Here is a 17349-nt window from a genome sequence, read left to right on the forward strand (position 1 = left end):
AACTGTCATGGTCCTGGGTCGTGCAACCCAGTGTTTTGTGTTTAGCCTATTTTGATGTTTATTGTTTGTTTAGGTTCATTAAGTTAGTCCATCCCATTTGTAATTATGTTACCCTTGTATTAAGCCTCCCTTGCCCTTCGTGTGTTATGTCTGTGTGTCTTGTATTGTCATGTTCATGCTGTCGCTTCAGTTGGACTCTCCTGTCCTGTCGTTAGGTTCATGTGTGTCAGCTGTGCTCCCATGTGTGGCCACTTCCCCTGATCATCCCTCATGTGTATTTAGTCTCGGTGTTTCATACAGTCTGTGTCGCGTCGTCTGTGTTCCCACCCTCTGTGTTTCCATGCCCGGTCTGTTGTATTCTAAGTCATAGCCTTACCATAGTTTATTCCCAGTTTAGCTTTCTGTTTAGTTATTGCTCTTGTGCTGCCCTTATTCTTGTTTGCTTCTTTTGTATTCATCAGCCACAATAAAAGGCTCGCTTTTGGTTTAAGTTCACTCCCGTATCACTTGTGTCTGCACCTGAGTCCTCCACGCACTCTCCACACGGTCTGCCACAGCGGACTGTGACACAAAACATTTAATATAATATAATGAATGTCTTTTTATAATTTTAAACTGACATGTGTAGTAGTTGGATTAAACATATTATTTCAATAAGGAAAGATTAGAAACAACTGAACATGATTTAATGCAGAATTCAATTTGAGGTATTTGCCCCCCCCCCCGTTGTCACAACGACGCGACAAAGGCTGTCCAGATTTGTAGACTCCTCCGAATGTAGTCGACAAATGTGTCCTCCTTTTCCCCAAATTTGAAGGATGGGGTGAGTGTTTGGGCCCCTCCTCCAATTGGAGGTGGGCGGTGCACGGGCCATCCCTCGGTAAGGGGCCTGGACCTTGGATTGTCCACGGCGTCCGCCATGGCGCACCAGGGTCCAGTCAGAAGTCCATCCAACCATGGTGAGTTGGATGGAGGCGAGTGGTTTTTAAACTGGTTTTTCTACCAAAGTTTAAATTAAATTTTTAAATTAAATTTTTAACTTAAATATGTAATTTTTAACTTAGATTTTTAAAGAAATAAAATAAAGAAAATGAATTGGTTTTGAAATAAAATAAAGAAAATGAATTGGTTTTGAAAAAAAACCTTTTAGTTATTAAAGAAAAGAGAAATCAAATTAAATTATAATAGGCCAAATGAATATGAATTTGTGTGCCTATGTGGTGACGTTACGACCTGTGAAGGTCTTCTTCAAATCAAAATCAAATCAAATCAAATTCAAATTTTATTTGTCACGTACACAGTCATACACAGTACGATATGTAGTGAAATGCTTGGACAACTGCTCGTGACCTAAAGAAAACAAAAAAGGAAAAGGCTCTTTGGCGCCAAAGAAAAACGATTACAGGTCACCAGAGAACTTCAATCTATACATCTAAAAACCACAAACCAGGCGAGAAATTTGGGTGTAGTGATGGATGCAGACCTAAACTTAGAAAAACACATTAAGACAATAACAAAGTCAGCTTACTATCACCTCAAGAATATATCAAGGATTAAAGATCTGATGTCTCAACAGGACCTGGAAAAACTAGTCCATGCATTCATCTTTAGTAGGCTTGATTACTGTAACAGCATCTTTACAGGTCTACCTAAAAAATCAGTCAGACAACTACAGCTCATTCAGAACTCTGCTGCTCGAGTCCTCACTAAGACCAAAAAAGTGGACCACATCAGTCCAGCTCTGAGGTCCTTACACTGGCTGCCTGTCCGTCAGAGGATAGACTTTAAAGTTCTGATGCTGGCCTATAAAGCTCTGAATGGTTTAGGACCAAAATACATCAATGACCTCCTGACCCAGTATGAACCATCCAGATCCCTCAGGTCATCTGGATCCGGTCTTTTATCAGTTCCCAGAGTCAGAACCAGACACGGAGAAGCTGCATTCAGCTTTTATGCTCCTTATATCTGGAACAAACTCCCAGAAAGCCTCAGATCAGCTGAAACACTCAGTTTATTTAAATCCAGGTTGAAGACTCACCTGTTCTCAGCTGCATTTGAATAAAGCACCAAATCCACACTTTAAGCTTAAATTTCAAAACTTACATTTAACTACTGATTTTATCTACTGTTCTGATTTTATCTGTTTTGATTTTATATACTGTTGTTTGTTTGTTTGTTTGTTTGTTTGTTTGTTTGTTTGTTAATTAGTTAGTTAGTTTATTTGCTTGTTGTATTCAATTTTAAATCATGCTTTTTATTTGTTCTTGTTAGGGGTTTGGGGAAAGAAAGGGGTCCCAGGCAGAAGTCTGGGTCCCCTGGTGCACGCTCACTCGACTGGGGTAGGCACTGATGCCCCCGGATCAAAAAATTGCCCATCATTGGGTAGTAGTGGCCATTAGTTGTTCTATTGAGCCCGTCGCGACGTTTCGGCGTTACTTCGCCTTCATCAGGCTGGGCTCAATGAGGGTAGGGACTGGTTTGTCCTCTATTTATACTTTTTCTTTTCTTAGCTTTTCTTTCTGACTTTTTTGTCTTACTTTTTTCTGTTTCTTCTTACTTAGGTTTTTTCTTGGCTTTTTAATTTTTTCTGTACTTAGTTTTTTCTATTTTTCTCTCTGTCACTTTTTCTGTTTTTACGTGACTTTCCTCTTTTCCTCTCAACCCTACTTGGGGAGCTTTCTTACTCTCTCTCTTTTTTTCTCTTCTCAACCCTACTTGGGGAGCTTTCTTTCTATCCTTTTTCTTTATGGCACCCCCTATTCCTTAGTCCACTCTGTCTATCATCTTGTTTTAGGGTTAGGGGTTAGGGGGGTTAGGATGGGTTAGGGTTAGGATGAGTGTTTGGGCCCCTCCTCCAATTGGAGGCGGGCGGTGCACGGGCCATCCCTCGGTAAGGGGCCTGGACCTTGGATTGTCCACGGCGTCCGCCATGGCGCACCAGGGTCCAGTCAGAAGTCCATCCAACCATGGTGAGTTGGATGGAGGCGAGTGTTTTTTTTAATTGGTTTTTCTACCAAAGTTTAAATTAAATTTTTAAAGTAAACTTTTAAAGCTTTAACTTAAATATGTAATTTTTAACTTAAATTTTTAAAGAAATAAAATAAAAAAATGAATTGGTTTTGAAAAAAACCTTTTAGTTATTAAAGAAAAAAGAAATCAAATAATAATAGGCCAAATGAATATGAATTTGTGTGCCTATGTGGCTAGGGTTAGGTATTAGGAGATTGTGTCTTTGTTGTCTCCATTTAGAGTTAGGTTGCACGGTCCTAGTGGCCGACTGGACCCTCAATCTCCTTGTGATCTTATAGTGTTGCATAAGTGCTTGTCCTCTCCAATATATACTCCCTGTTTGATTATATTTATCCAGGGAAATGGCTAAAAGTGCTCAGGTCTTGATAAAAATAGGCTTAACTAAAAACAAACATGTGAACAGACCCTCCCACACCTCCATAGGGGAAATCTCACCCTTTTATATAAGAAATTAATTTAATTTTTGGAATTAGTAAATATAATAATACACATGCAGCTGTTATGAAAACCAGCAAACACAATCAATTATTTTTCAAAACTTTTATTTACATATCCATGTTAGTACATTTTTTGGAGGCTAAGGAAGATCTGCTGACATATCAGTGTACTTCTTGATCCCCTTGTTTGGGTTGGATCGACTATAAAGCATAAATAATAACTAAAACATAAATAATAATACCTAAAAAAACCTAAAAGCACAACCTATTCCCCCTCTCACAATGTTAAAAATAGCATAAATAAGCTAAAAATAACATTTACCCAGGGAATTATAATAAAAATAAAAACCGAGGCCATTCCACTGACCGCCAGGCTATCCAAAGTGGATTTAAAAGACCAGCTCAATGAAGCTAACAAATACTAAAAACCCACAGGATGACATTTATATTAAAATTCTCTTCAACCTGGGTGGTCCTAAGGTCAGCTAATTTTTCATCCTTAAAAGTATCCAGCCCGCTCCCAAGTGCATCCATTTTAACTAATCTATGCCTCCACATGATTATGTGATGTGATTTTTTTCATTGGCAGCAGTGTTACTTTAAACTACGCCGCCTCAAATCAAGCCTCACTTTTTACTGATATATTAAAATAAATGGGGATCTGTGCAGTCACATGAAGTATTTACTCCTATGTGGACCGCATTGGCCCAATTTGGGACATTTCTCATCATCTCCCCAATGTACTGCCTGTTTCGGCTGTAGCTATATATCCTGTCATGTGGAGTGGATGTCCCTGTCGAGCCAGGCCAGATAAAAAGAGAAAAGTTAAAAGAGACCAATAAGACCAATAAAAATTACTTCAAATAAAGCGATCTATTTAAAACACAATCCACTTAATCCCACCCTCGTTATTTTCCTTCCCTCCCTCCTCCCCAAGCCATAAAAATTAAAACAACACCTGACCATATTCATACTATGCGTTAAATGTTTAAGAGCCTTCTTTGCTTAAAATTAATCCTAGAACGTCAAAACACATGTCCCTATCTCCCCCAGGCCTCACCTCCCCTCCCAGACCAGCCTTTGAGCTTCCTCCTAAAACCCTCATCATTCTGGATTCCAAGATAAAAAGTCTTACCGGGGAACTCACCTGCCTTTACATCTGCGGTTAGGCTTTCCACTGGATCTTGTTAGAATAGTCTTTATTTGCTGTTCCAGGGCCTGTGAGCAGGGTGGTGTACTTTTTAAGTGTCTCTGAACCAAGTCTCTTCTTACTGTTGCTCCTTCACACAGTCTCGTTTTTGTGGAGGTCGTAGTTGACTATGGTTCATACACACGCTGCAAACTCTTTATGCCATACAGAATATATTACAGGTAAAAAAATATTGGAGTTCCCCTCTTAAAATCCAGAAAATTAAAAGGGTTAAAAGAATAAAAATCTCTCCTCCTCTCCCCCAGAGGTTAATCTTAAAAACCGGGAGGGCTAATTCTGCTTCATCCCACTAAAAAACCTTTAAGAAATATGAGTAGGGAGGGCTAGATTTGCTTATTCCCAACTCTATATTAAAACTCTCAGTCGGGAGGGCTAACTTGCTTATTCCCGCTGATTTGCGTTTAAAAAGGTTTAAATAAAAGTGGGAAGCGTAAGTTCCTCACTCCCTGGTTCAATTATCCAATTTAGCCTTCAATGGGAGAACAAAGTGCGTTTCACTCCCACTAAAAACTAAGGCTAAAAAAGGCTATTAAGATCTCAATCACCTTGTTCTGGGGGAGGTAAAAATCCTTGCTCATGCCGGTCTGAGAGGCATCCCTTACGTTTCGCGATACTCTCGCTTCTTCAGAGGGAACAGCGCAAGTGAGGCCAGGAGAGACAAAACAACAGTTTAAATGATTCTCTGAGGGACGCCCACCTGTGTGGGCCCTCCTCAGGATAGGTCGCACCGGGTCACATGATCGTGTTCCTCCCATGGTGCATTCACAATCACTTTCTTAATCATGTACGTTCCATTATCCATAGGCTAAAAAACACATTTCAAAACACATAAGAAAAGGACAGATGTACATTCTAAAAAATAAAATAAAAGCCGTTTAGAACAATATATCCTCAATTAAAACCTTTATTAAGATCCTGTTAAAAGAAGGAGGAGGGAAGGAACGCCACCCTCTTCTGAGGGCCTGCCTGGCAGTCAGTGAAGAGCCTACATGATTATACATGACATTTAAACATAGTCCATCTTATGGTTAAGATTAGGGCTCCCACCCTGACGGGTTATGTTTAGGGCAACTGATCCTGGTTCAGGGTTAATATCTCGGCCCTCTCAAGGTTAAGGTCAGGGCCTTATGCCCAGGTCAGGTTATCAAAGCCTAATTGCCACACATCAATGGGTTTAACATTGTAGTTCAGTCATGTATCAAGGTCCAAGGTCCACAAAGCACTTTCTCGATTTAAGTTCATTCCACACTTTATTTCAGATCAACGTCCGGAGGGGTCCAGCATAACAGACCACTGGCACAGGCTGGTTAGGTATTAGGAGATTGTGTCTTTGTTGTCTCCATTTAGAGTTAGGTTGCACGGTCCTAGTGGCCGACTGGACCCTCAATCTCCTTGTGATCTTATAGTGTTGCATAAGTGCTTGTCCTCTCCAATATATACTCCCTGTTTGATTATATTTATCCAGGGAAGGGTTAGGGGAAAACAAATTTGGGAGTCCGGTCCCCGAAGGGGGCCGGGCTCCAATGCACAGACCACACCTGTTCTCCTCTCAGATGTTCAGGAGCCCCCAAAGTACACTTCAAATGGAGTTTAGGGTGAGTTTGTGTGAAAAAGGTTTAAGGTGGTATGGACCCCACTGAGGTTAAGTTAAGGGCCGAAATTGTCCCTTATGTTGGGCCCACTGAGGTTAGGTAAGGGGAATGAAACTCCTCCCTGCACGAGGAGGGCAGGAGTGGTGCACGGGCCATACCGTGACCCTTAGGGGTTAGGTGTTAGAAAAGAAACAGGCCACCAGCAAGCTGGTAGCCTGAGGTGCACGGGCCATCGATGGGGCCGGGTGGTGATACCCCTGCCCTGTTTCAAAAAATTACCCATCTTGGGTGTATGCGCATTGTACATCATTGGGCCCTCGCGACGTTTCGGCATATCTGTGCCTTCTTCAGGCTGGCCCAATGTGTGTTCTCTTGTGTCTGTTTGACTTCTGTCTTGTCTGTGCCTCTCTTGGCTTTTATACTCTTTCTTGGCTCCTCCCACTCTTGGGTTTCCAACTTGTGTTTCTTACTTGTTTTTTCTGTTTTTCTCTTTATGTGACTTTCTTGTCTTACTATTTTTCTTACTGACTTCCTTGTCTTACTTGTTTTTCTCTCTGTTTTTCTCTTTACGTGACTTTCTTGTCTTACGTTTCTTACTGCTTTTCTTACTGTTTTTCTCTTTACGTGACTTCTTTGTCTTACTTGTTTTTCTTTGTTTTTCTCTTTACGTGACTTTCTTGTCTTACGTTTCTTACTGCTTTTCTTACTGTTTTTCTCTTTTCGTGACTTCTTTGTCTTACTTGTTTTTCTTTGTTTTTCTCTTTACGTGACTTTCTTGTCTTACGTTTCTTACTGCTTTTCTTACTGTACTTATGTTTTTTCTTACTTTTCATCTCTTTATCTTTGTTTCTTACTTTTCTTTCTCTGTTTCTTTTTCGTGACTTTCTCTTTGTCTACTTTTCTTCATTTATTATTATTTTTCATGGCACCCCCTGCTGTTTTGACATCCCGTCCTTTGATCTTTATTCATGTTTATGATTTTGGCACCCCCTTCCTTTTATGTCCTTTCCTTGTTTCCTACTTGGTTTTTTACGTGAGTCTTTGTCTTTGTGTTCTAGGTTTTTCTGTGTTTTTTAGGGGACCCCCCTGGTTAGGGTTAGGGTCTTGGGTTTGGGCAGGGGCATCCCCAACCCCACGAGGCACTGGCTGGTTAGGTGTTAGAAAAGAAACAGGCCACCAGCAAGCTGGTAGCCTGAGGTGCACGGGCCATCGATGGGGCCGGGTGGTGATACCCCTGCCCTGTTTCAAAAAATTACCCATCTTGGGTGTATGCGCATTGTACATCATTGGGCCCTCGCGACGTTTCGGCATATCTGTGCCTTCTTCAGGCTGGCCCAATGTGTGTTCTCTTGTGTCTGTTTGACTTCTGTCTTGTCTGTGCCTCTCTTGGCTTTTATACTCTTTCTTGGCTCCTCCCACTCTTGGGTTTCCAACTTGTGTTTCTTACTTGTTTTTTCTGTTTTTCTCTTTATGTGACTTTCTTGTCTTACTATTTTTCTTACTGACTTCCTTGTCTTACTTGTTTTTCTCTCTGTTTTTCTCTTTACGTGACTTTCTTGTCTTACGTTTCTTACTGCTTTTCTTACTGTTTTTCTCTTTACGTGACTTCTTTGTCTTACTTGTTTTTCTTTGTTTTTCTCTTTACGTGACTTTCTTGTCTTACGTTTCTTACTGCTTTTCTTACTGTTTTTCTCTTTTCGTGACTTCTTTGTCTTACTTGTTTTTCTTTGTTTTTCTCTTTACGTGACTTTCTTGTCTTACGTTTCTTACTGCTTTTCTTACTGTACTTATGTTTTTTCTTACTTTTCATCTCTTTATCTTTGTTTCTTACTTTTCTTTCTCTGTTTCTTTTTCGGGTTAGGGGTTAGGGGAAGGGGACTGAGCCTGCCACCTCTGTGAGGCAGGAAACGCACGGGCCATCCCTCCCGAAGGAAACCCACCCTGCTGGTTGTCACGATTACGGGAAAGCCTCCGCCTTTTCCCGTATCGGACGGTGGTCCAACCTGCTGAGGCCATCCGGTCCTCAGTCTTTGGCAAAGTGTTGTGTTTGTGTTGTTGTGTTTTCTATTTTGTGTATTATTGTAGTCCTTGTAATGTGGGTTCGCCTTTGTTATCTAAATAATTATAACTCTTATTTGAGCTTTTATGTGGCGAGATACAAATGTCAAAATAAAAAGAAAAAAAGAAAAATTAAAACAAAAGTTTTATTTAATTAATTACAAAAAACAGTGTGCCGTACGCGCAACGTTTCGACCCTGTAAGGGTCTTCCTCAGGCGCTTGGCACACAAAAAGCTACAGAAATGAGGCTGCAATGCACAAGGCTGTGGCTATTGATGTTCACTCCTCAGAGTCCAGAGTCGAAATGAGCTCCAAGCTGACTCCACCTCCCTTTATACCCTCCCCTCTGTGTGTGTTTTTTTAGTTTTTTAACCAAATCTTTCCAATTGTGTTGTATTGAAGCCCATATTATCCTGTGTATATAAACCATTTTTAAGATTCGAGTGTATATATGAATTTGAATATTATGGAATCCCTTGTTTTAAATATTTAATGCTTTTAACCGTATTTGTTTTGTGTAAATGTTATTTGTTCAAATAAACTGGTTTTTAAATTTTGCCCTATTATATGCCTTTTTAGATATAAATATGTTAATGTTCTACACCATGAAATCGTACTGTAAAAATTGCTGTTGTTTTTAATTCGCTGTTTTTAATATTTTACGTGATTCCACGGTTTTTAATGTAGAAATCATGGTTAGGGTTAGAATTAAGATAGGGGAGGGGATACAGGGTATGGTTAGGGTTAGGGGGTTAGGAGTTTGGGGAAAACAGGCCCACAAGGAGCCTGACGTGCACTGTCCATCGTGGGGGCCGAGGGTTCTTGCCGGGAGGTGGAGACCCTGCCCGGTGTTTCCAAAAATTACCCATGTCTTGGGTTAAATAGCTAGTGGGCTGTCGCGACGTTTCGGCTTCGTTGTGCCTTCTTCAGACTAGCCCAGATCATTTGCTTTCTTCCGTTTTATAGGTTTTTCTTCAGGTAAGTATTTTTTCCTTTATTTAGGTTTTTTTCAGGTAAGTATTTTTCCTTTTTCCCTTCTCTTTATTTAGGTTTTTTCACTTTCTCTCTTTTTTTAGGTTTTTTCATTTTTCTAAGTTGAATTAGACCCCCCCTGGTTAGGGTTAGGGTCTTGAACCAGGCAGGGGCATCTCCCACCCCCACGAGGCACGGGCTGAGTTAGGAGTTTGGGGAAAACAGGCCCACAAGGAGCCTGACGTGCACTGTCCATCGTGGGGGCCGAGGGTTCTTGCCGGGAGGTGGAGACCCTGCCCGGTGTTTCCAAAAATTACCCATGTCTTAGGGTTAGGACGATGGTTATGGCCCCGTCCCCCCTGGGGGGGACCGAGGAATGCACGGTCCTTCCCTCCTGGGCCCCTCCCTCCCCGGTCCCAAGCAGACCAGTCCTGGTCTCGAGATTGGGGTCGATAAGTATCGGGCCGCATACGGGAGCGACCCCTCCTCCCATAGCGGACCTGCTGCCACCCTTCATCAGCCATGATGGAGGGCTAAGTAATTTTTTTCAATATTTTTATGTTGTTTTTTGTGTTTTTTACTTTTTTTTAATTTTTTATTTTTTCATAAAAACCCAAAAAAAACAAAATAAAAACCAAAAAAGAGAATAAAACCCTTAAAAACTAAAAATGCCCTGAAAAGGGTTCAAAACAAATCAAACGTGTGCCACTGTGGCGACGTTTCGACCAAATGTGGTCTTCTTCAGGCCTGGGCACACTCAAAACTAACTGAAATACGTCTGCTGCAGAAAAAGCGACTGTCTTCGTCGAAGGGCAGCGAAAGAATGAGCCTGGCCTGCAGGCTCATCCCTTAAATAAGCTCTGGCTACAAAAGAAAAAGAAAAAGAAAAAGAAAAAGAAAACCCCACAGTACAAATGATTTAAACGTTTTTAAACCTTACCCACAGGATTTTAATGAATTAAACCTACACCATATGAACTGATATGAACTAAATGGTGCGCATATATATAAAAAATAAAATTACTATTTACACAAAAGTTTTTAAACTCAATATTTACACATTCATGACAAGTATTTATTTATTTATTTATTTATTGTGTTACATATTTTTTTACATATTTTTTTACCAAGGGTTAGGGTTAGGGGGTTAGGGGAGATCAAAGTTGGGGGCACGGTCCCCGAAGGGGGCCGTGCTCCAATGCACAGACCATACCTGCTCCCATCTCAGGCGCCCAGGACCCCCCCAGTGGAATTCCAAATGGAATGTAATAGATGCAGTTAGAGAGGTGGGGGGAGGAGGGGTGTGGAGGTTAGGCTTAGGGTCCACTCAAGGGGTGGGGGATGACCAACTCTCGTGTCCAATCAGAGTGGCAAGTGGTTAGGTTTAGGGCAGGAGGTCAAATTATTATAGAGGTCACTGAGGTTAGGGTCAGGGTCAGTTTCAGGGCCAGGATGTTCCCCTGTGAGACATGAAAGAAGCCGAGGTCCCAAGTACAGTGACAAAATATCCATAAATTCACACATAACAAAATTGAAATATTAACTATATACATGGTGTTGGATTAATACCTCCTAAAACCCTTTTCATTGAGGCCATGTGGATAAACTGTATTCAGTTTAGCAATCCACATCCTCTCAGCTCTCCATCTCTGTTGTGTTGCCCACCTCGAATTGATCTGAATGACCGTCGCTGTGACAGAATCCCAGCCATGCAATAAAAAATGTTTGACCAGGTGGGTGTGAATGTTCTTTTTTCGTGTGATATTGTACCTGTGTTGAGTGAATCTGGTGAGCAGTGTGTTACCTGTTTCTCCCACATACTGGATCCCACATCTCCTGCACGTAATCAAATATACACAATTTTTTGACCTGGGTGTCCCTTTGCACAAAGACAGAAAAACCTGGCCATTGGAGTGGCTGCGGACCAATCTGTGATGTTGGAAAAATTGTCCTTGATGTCTCTGTCTAGGCACAGAGAGAGGTGTGATTTGGGCTCTAATGAGGAGATCACCCAGATTTTTATGCCTCCTGAAGGCAGCAATCACTCTGTGAGTATGGAGTGTCTGGACATCCTGAGACAGGTTCTGAAAATTGTTCTTAATAGCCCTGACCAATTTGCAGGTGCAAGGGGCATAAGTGATGACCACTGGAAGTAAAGGGGAAACATCAATTGGCTTTGTCAGCAGAAATGATTTGAAGCACCTCCTTAGGAAAGACCACTGGTACCCTCTAGTGGAGAGAGCAGAGAATAGGATTTTGACAGCAGTTCCAAAATCAGATTTTTGTGTGCAGATTCTGTGGAATCTAAGCAGTTGGGATTTGACAATTCCTGCAAATGTGTGTTTGGGATGAAAGCTTGTTTTAAATAATAGGGCGTGAGTGTCTGTGGGTTTAAAGAATACCTTTATGTCCAATTTGTGGTCATTTATGAAGTTTGTGCCCTTAAAGGTGGTTGTGTCAAGGAAATCAATAGAGGTCTTACTGATGGTTGATTTAAGCTTAATAGAAGCATTGTGGTCATTTAAAATTTTAAGAAACATCTCAAAGTCCTGCTCAGTATGTTGCCAGACACCCCATATGTCGTCCAAAAAACGATAATAATGCAGTGGCTTCTTTATGCATTTATCTAATGCAGCAGTTTCCCACTCTGCCATGAAGATATTTGCATATGCTGGGGCAAACTTTTTCCCCATAGCCGTCCCCTTGATTTGTAAATAGAAGTCACCATTGAATTCAAAATCGTTCCTTGTGAGGTTTATTTCTAAAAGTTGTAGTAATTCTTTTTCAGGCCTTTTCTTATCCGGGTATCTTTGAAAGACTCTCTTAATGGAGTCAATGCCTTCACCAATGTCAATGTTTGTGTAAAGGCTGTCAATGTCTATGGAAAACAGAAAAGCATCAATGGGGACTTCTATTTGCTTCACCTTATCCACAAAATCATATGTATCTTTAATATAGCTTGCATGTTTTGTGGATAAAGGAGTCAGGAAATAGTCCAGGTATTCAGCTGTATAATACGTCTCACTATCACAGTCTGAAACGATTGGTCGCCCTGGGGGCACCTGAAAGGGGACACTCCATTTCGCCGGATCCTTGTGGATCTTAGGCAGCATGTAAAAAAGTCTTCCTCTTGGCTCAGCGGAGCCCAGTAAATAGTTCTTTTGTTTTAGGTTTATAAATTTCTTTTGGTTCAAATTATTAATAATCTTTTCCACTAGTGGTACTGTTTCGTGGTAAATGGGTTTTTTTAGTTTCAAATAATATTTTTTGTCGTTCAATTGTCTGTAGCCTTCCTCCAAATACTGTTCTCTATCCAAAATTACGACTGCGCTTCCTTTGTCTGCTGGTTTAATGATAATTTGTTTGTTTCCTTTCAATTCTGTTAGGGCCTTTATTTCTTCTACTGTCAAATTGGACTTAAGTCGTCCTACATTAAAGTGGTTTTGAAAATATTCATTATCTGTTTTGATCAAATTAAGAATTTGGGATGGAAGCTGAGCATTGGGTGGTGACCAGTATGATTTTGGAGTGAAGGGCTGAGATCGAGACTCATTTTTATCTCCATAAAAGGCAGCCAATTTGATCCTCCTATGGTACTGCTGAATGTCATATTTACACTGTAATTTTAGATTTTTGTTATAGCCTTTTGTGGGGATAAAAGTCAGGCCTCTATTCAATAGGGTCCGCTGAGCAATGGAAGGACGGAATTTTTTGGACAAGTTCATAACACCATTTACAACATGTAAATCACTTGACCCCTCCCGTCTCAGGCTTGTGGGGATTCCCCATTTACATACTTCTCCCAGTGCTGAAGCATTGCCTCTGCAGTTTCAAGCGACCAGTGAACATCATCATCTTCTGTGGAGAAGCTGTCTGGGGCGAGGGCTGGAATGTGCTCTTTTAAACCTGTAATAAAGGTGTTCATATGCAGCAAAGTGTCCTGTTCGATCTGAGGGAGAGCAGAGGAAAAGTTAACCTCAGGCACATAAATGTCAGCCTCAGGGAATTTCTCCCGGGCTGTCTTTAGGACTCTCTTTAGTTCTAGAACAGGCACATTTTTGTCTCTCTGGGACCTGTTGTTAATGCCAAAAGACAGGATCAGATGTGTCACCGTAGTGTCAATAGTGGCCTTCTGTAGGATGAACTCTGCATGCCACCATTTGGCACCCGGAAAACTGTCAATCTGAAGGCTGTCGGTTGCAAAGGGAGGCAATTTGCTAACATTGGAATCGCCGACGATTAGCCAGGGGTCCCCGACGCGTAGATGCCAGTCTGTCAGCTTCCTGTATGTGTTGGGATGTCTGGTCGGGGTCCTCACCTGCTGTCCCGGTAAGGCTGGTGAAGAAGGAAGAGATGGTGGAGGAGATGGTGATCCTTCTGCTGGCTGAATCTGGAGCCGAGTTTGCACACAGGAGCTGAGTCTGTCTAAACCGCTGCGAGGTGGGCCCAGGTGAGAAGCTGTTTGTGGTTTAAACCCTTTCACAGGGCCAATGCGTCTTGCCTTAACAGGGGTGGATTCCCCCTGTGTGAGGTCCAGCACCTCAGTGTGTGACACCTGATCAGGTTGTGGTGTTTGGGTGGAGGGGGAAAGTGGTCGTTCCTGGCATGTTGTCTCTTGAAGCGAGGCCAAGAGCCTGCCCACTCTCTGGTCTTTCGGAGTCTCCAGATTTGGCTCCGTTAGTTGTAAAGGCTCCAGAGGAGGGGAAGGTGTTGGTTAGGGTTAGGGGGTTAGGGGGTTAGGAGAAGATAAGATGAGGGCTCGATTGCCGAAGGCAATCGAGTCTCAATGCACAGGCCTTCCCTGCTCCCGGCTCAAGGAACCATGCCCCAAACTTGGTGTCCTGAAAAAGGGATTATGTTAGTATCCTGGACATGAGGTTTACAATTCCAATATAGGGTTAAAAATGGTTGGGGTTAGGATTTGGGCTTAGGGTTGGGCTTAGGGTTAGGGGGTTAGGTAAGGGGAATGAAACTCCTCCCTGCACGAGGAGGGCAGGAGTGGTGCACGGGCCATACCGTGACCCTTCCCGTGGCCCACCACGTTATCGCCACTCCGTCTTCCGTGTCCGTCACTCTCCAGGTCCAAATTCAGGTAAGTACCTCCCTTAATTAGGCTTCTCAGGTAAGTACCACATTTTAATTGTTTTATTAACCAAATTGTTCTAATTTTTCCTTTTTCTTTTAGGTTGTCAATTGTTTTTAATTGTTTTTACGGTATTTGTAATAAATTTTGTATTTTCCCAATGAATTTTGTCTCCGTGTTGTTTTTATAAATTCCCAATCTTAGGTTTTAAATTAGTTTTTAGGCCGTTAAGAAACATGAAAATGAATAAAATTTAAATAAACCTCCCCCAAAAATAACAAACTAAAATAACAAACTAAAACAACAAACAAAACATTTTTAGTGATGCATGGCTTGCGCTAGCTTTCGGCGATATTGTGCCTTCCTCAGGCTATGCTCATGCATCGGTGGCCAAATCCAAATAAAGGAGACTCCTCTCTGCCCCTCCTTTTATAGGCTTTTTTTGACTCCTCCCTACGGTGCTTTGTGTTTTTCCTTTTTGGGTTTTCTTTTTAGTTTTTTTACTCTACTTTCTTTGGCTTAACCCTATCCTTTTCCTTTCCTTTCTCCTTTCCTACCCTTGCTTTGCCTTCTGTTTCCTTTTGCTCCTAATTCCTGCTTCCTTTCCTTTGGCTTACATACCCTCCTTTCCTAATTATACACCTGGCCTTCATTTTTGTTTATTTCTTTGTGTCTTTGGCCGTTAACTTGGGGTTCCTTTCACTGGGGTTGAGGTTAGGGCTTCACCATGGATGGGGCTAGGATTAGGGCCAGGATTGTGGCTGGTTAGGGTTAGGATAGGATCCTGGGGTGGGGATAGTTTAATTAGGGCCGAATTAGCATAGGGGTTAAATTTTGGGTCCAGATTTGGGGTCAGAGGTAATTGAGGGTGGGGGGCAACCAAGCAGGGCCCGTAAGTGGCTTCGGCAGTAGGCCTCGGTCAATCTGGTAAACCAGCGGGTACATGGCAGGCACTGGCCGGTTAGGTAAGGGGAATGAAACTCCTCCCTGCACGAGGAGGGCAGGAGTGGTGCACGGGCCATACCGTGACCCTTCCCGTGGCCCACCACGTTATCGCCACTCCGTCTTCCGTGTCCGTCACTCTCCAGGTCCAAATTCAGGTAAGTACCTTCCTTAATTAGGCTTCTCAGGTAAGTACCACATTTTAATTGTTTTATTAACCAAATTGTTCTAATTTTTCCTTTTTCTTTTAGGTTGTCAATTGTTTTTAATTGTTTTTACGGTATTTGTAATAAATTTTGTATTTTCCCAATGAATTTTGTCTCCGTGTTGTTTTTATAAATTCCCAATCTTAGGTTTTAAATTAGTTTTTAGGCCGTTAAGAAACATGAAAATGAATAAAATTTAAATAAACCTCCCCCAAAAATAACAAACTAAAATAACAAACTAAAACAACAAACAAAACATTTTTAGTGATGCATGGCTTGCGCTAGCTTTCGGCGATATTGTGCCTTCCTCAGGCTATGCTCATGCATCGGTGGCCAAATCCAAATAAAGGAGACTCCTCTCTGCCCCTCCTTTTATAGGCTTTTTTTGACTCCTCCCTACGGTGCTTTGTGTTTTTCCTTTTTGGGTTTTCTTTTTAGTTTTTTTACTCTACTTTCTTTGGCTTAACCCTATCCTTTTCCTTTCCTTTCTCCTTTCCTACCCTTGCTTTGCCTTCTGTTTCCCTTTGCTCCTAATTCCTGCTTCCTTTCCTTTGGCTTACATACCCTCCTTTCCTAATTATACACCTGGCCTTCATTTTTGTTTATTTCTTTGTGTCTTTGGCCGTTAACTTGGGGTTCCTTTCACTGGGGTTGAGGTTAGGGCTTCACCATGGATGGGGCTAGGATTAGGGCCAGGATTGTGGCTGGTTAGGGTTAGGATAGGATCCTGGGGTGGGGATAGTTTAATTAGGGCCGAATTAGCATAGGGGTTAAATTTTGGGTCCAGATTTGGGGTCAGAGGTAATTGAGGGTGGGGGGCAACCAAGCAGGGCCCGTAAGTGGCTTCGGCAGTAGGCCTCGGTCAATCTGGTAAACCAGCGGGTACATGGCAGGCACTGGCCGGTTAGGTAAGGGGAATGAAACTCCTCCCTGCACGAGGAGGGCAGGAGTGGTGCACGGGCCATACCGTGACCCTTCCCGTGGCCCACCACGTTATCGCCACTCCGTCTTCCGTGTCCGTCACTCTCCAGGTCCAAATTCAGGTAAGTACCTTCCTTAATTAGGCTTCTCAGGTAAGTACCACATTTTAATTGTTTTATTAACCAAATTGTTCTAATTTTTCCTTTTTCTTTTAGGTTGTCAATTGTTTTTAATTGTTTTTACGGTATTTGTAATAAATTTTGTATTTTCCCAATGAATTTTGTCTCCGTGTTGTTTTTATAAATTCCCAATCTTAGGTTTTAAATTAGTTTTTAGGCCGTTAAGAAACATGAAAATGAATAAAATTTAAATAAACCTCCCCCAAAAATAACAAACTAAAATAACAAACTAAAACAACAAACAAAACATTTTTAGTGATGCATGGCTTGCGCTAGCTTTCGGCGATATTGTGCCTTCCTCAGGCTATGCTCATGCATCGGTGGCCAAATCCAAATAAAGGAGACTCCTCTCTGCCCCTCCTTTTATAGGCTTTTTTTGACTCCTCCCTACGGTGCTTTGTGTTTTTCCTTTTTGGGTTTTCTTTTTAGTTTTTTTACTCTACTTTCTTTGGCTTAACCCTATCCTTTTCCTTTCCTTTCTCCTTTCCTACCCTTGCTTTGCCTTCTGTTTCCTTTTGCTCCTAATTCCTGCTTCCTTTCCTTTGGCTTACATACCCTCCTTTCCTAATTATACACCTGGCCTTCATTTTTGTTTATTTCTTTGTGTCTTTGGCCGTTAACTTGGGGTTCCTTTCACTGGGGTTGAGGTTAGGGCTTCACCATGGATGGGGCTAGGATTAGGGCCAGGATTGTGGCTGGTTAGGGTTAGGATAGGATC

The sequence above is a fragment of the Copadichromis virginalis genome, linkage group LG16 (assembly GCF_057382275.1).
Source record: "Copadichromis virginalis isolate Kocher_CV1m ecotype Utaka linkage group LG16, C_Virginalis_male_GT1.1, whole genome shotgun sequence".
In the NCBI taxonomy this organism is placed as follows: Eukaryota; Metazoa; Chordata; class Actinopteri; order Cichliformes; family Cichlidae; genus Copadichromis; species Copadichromis virginalis.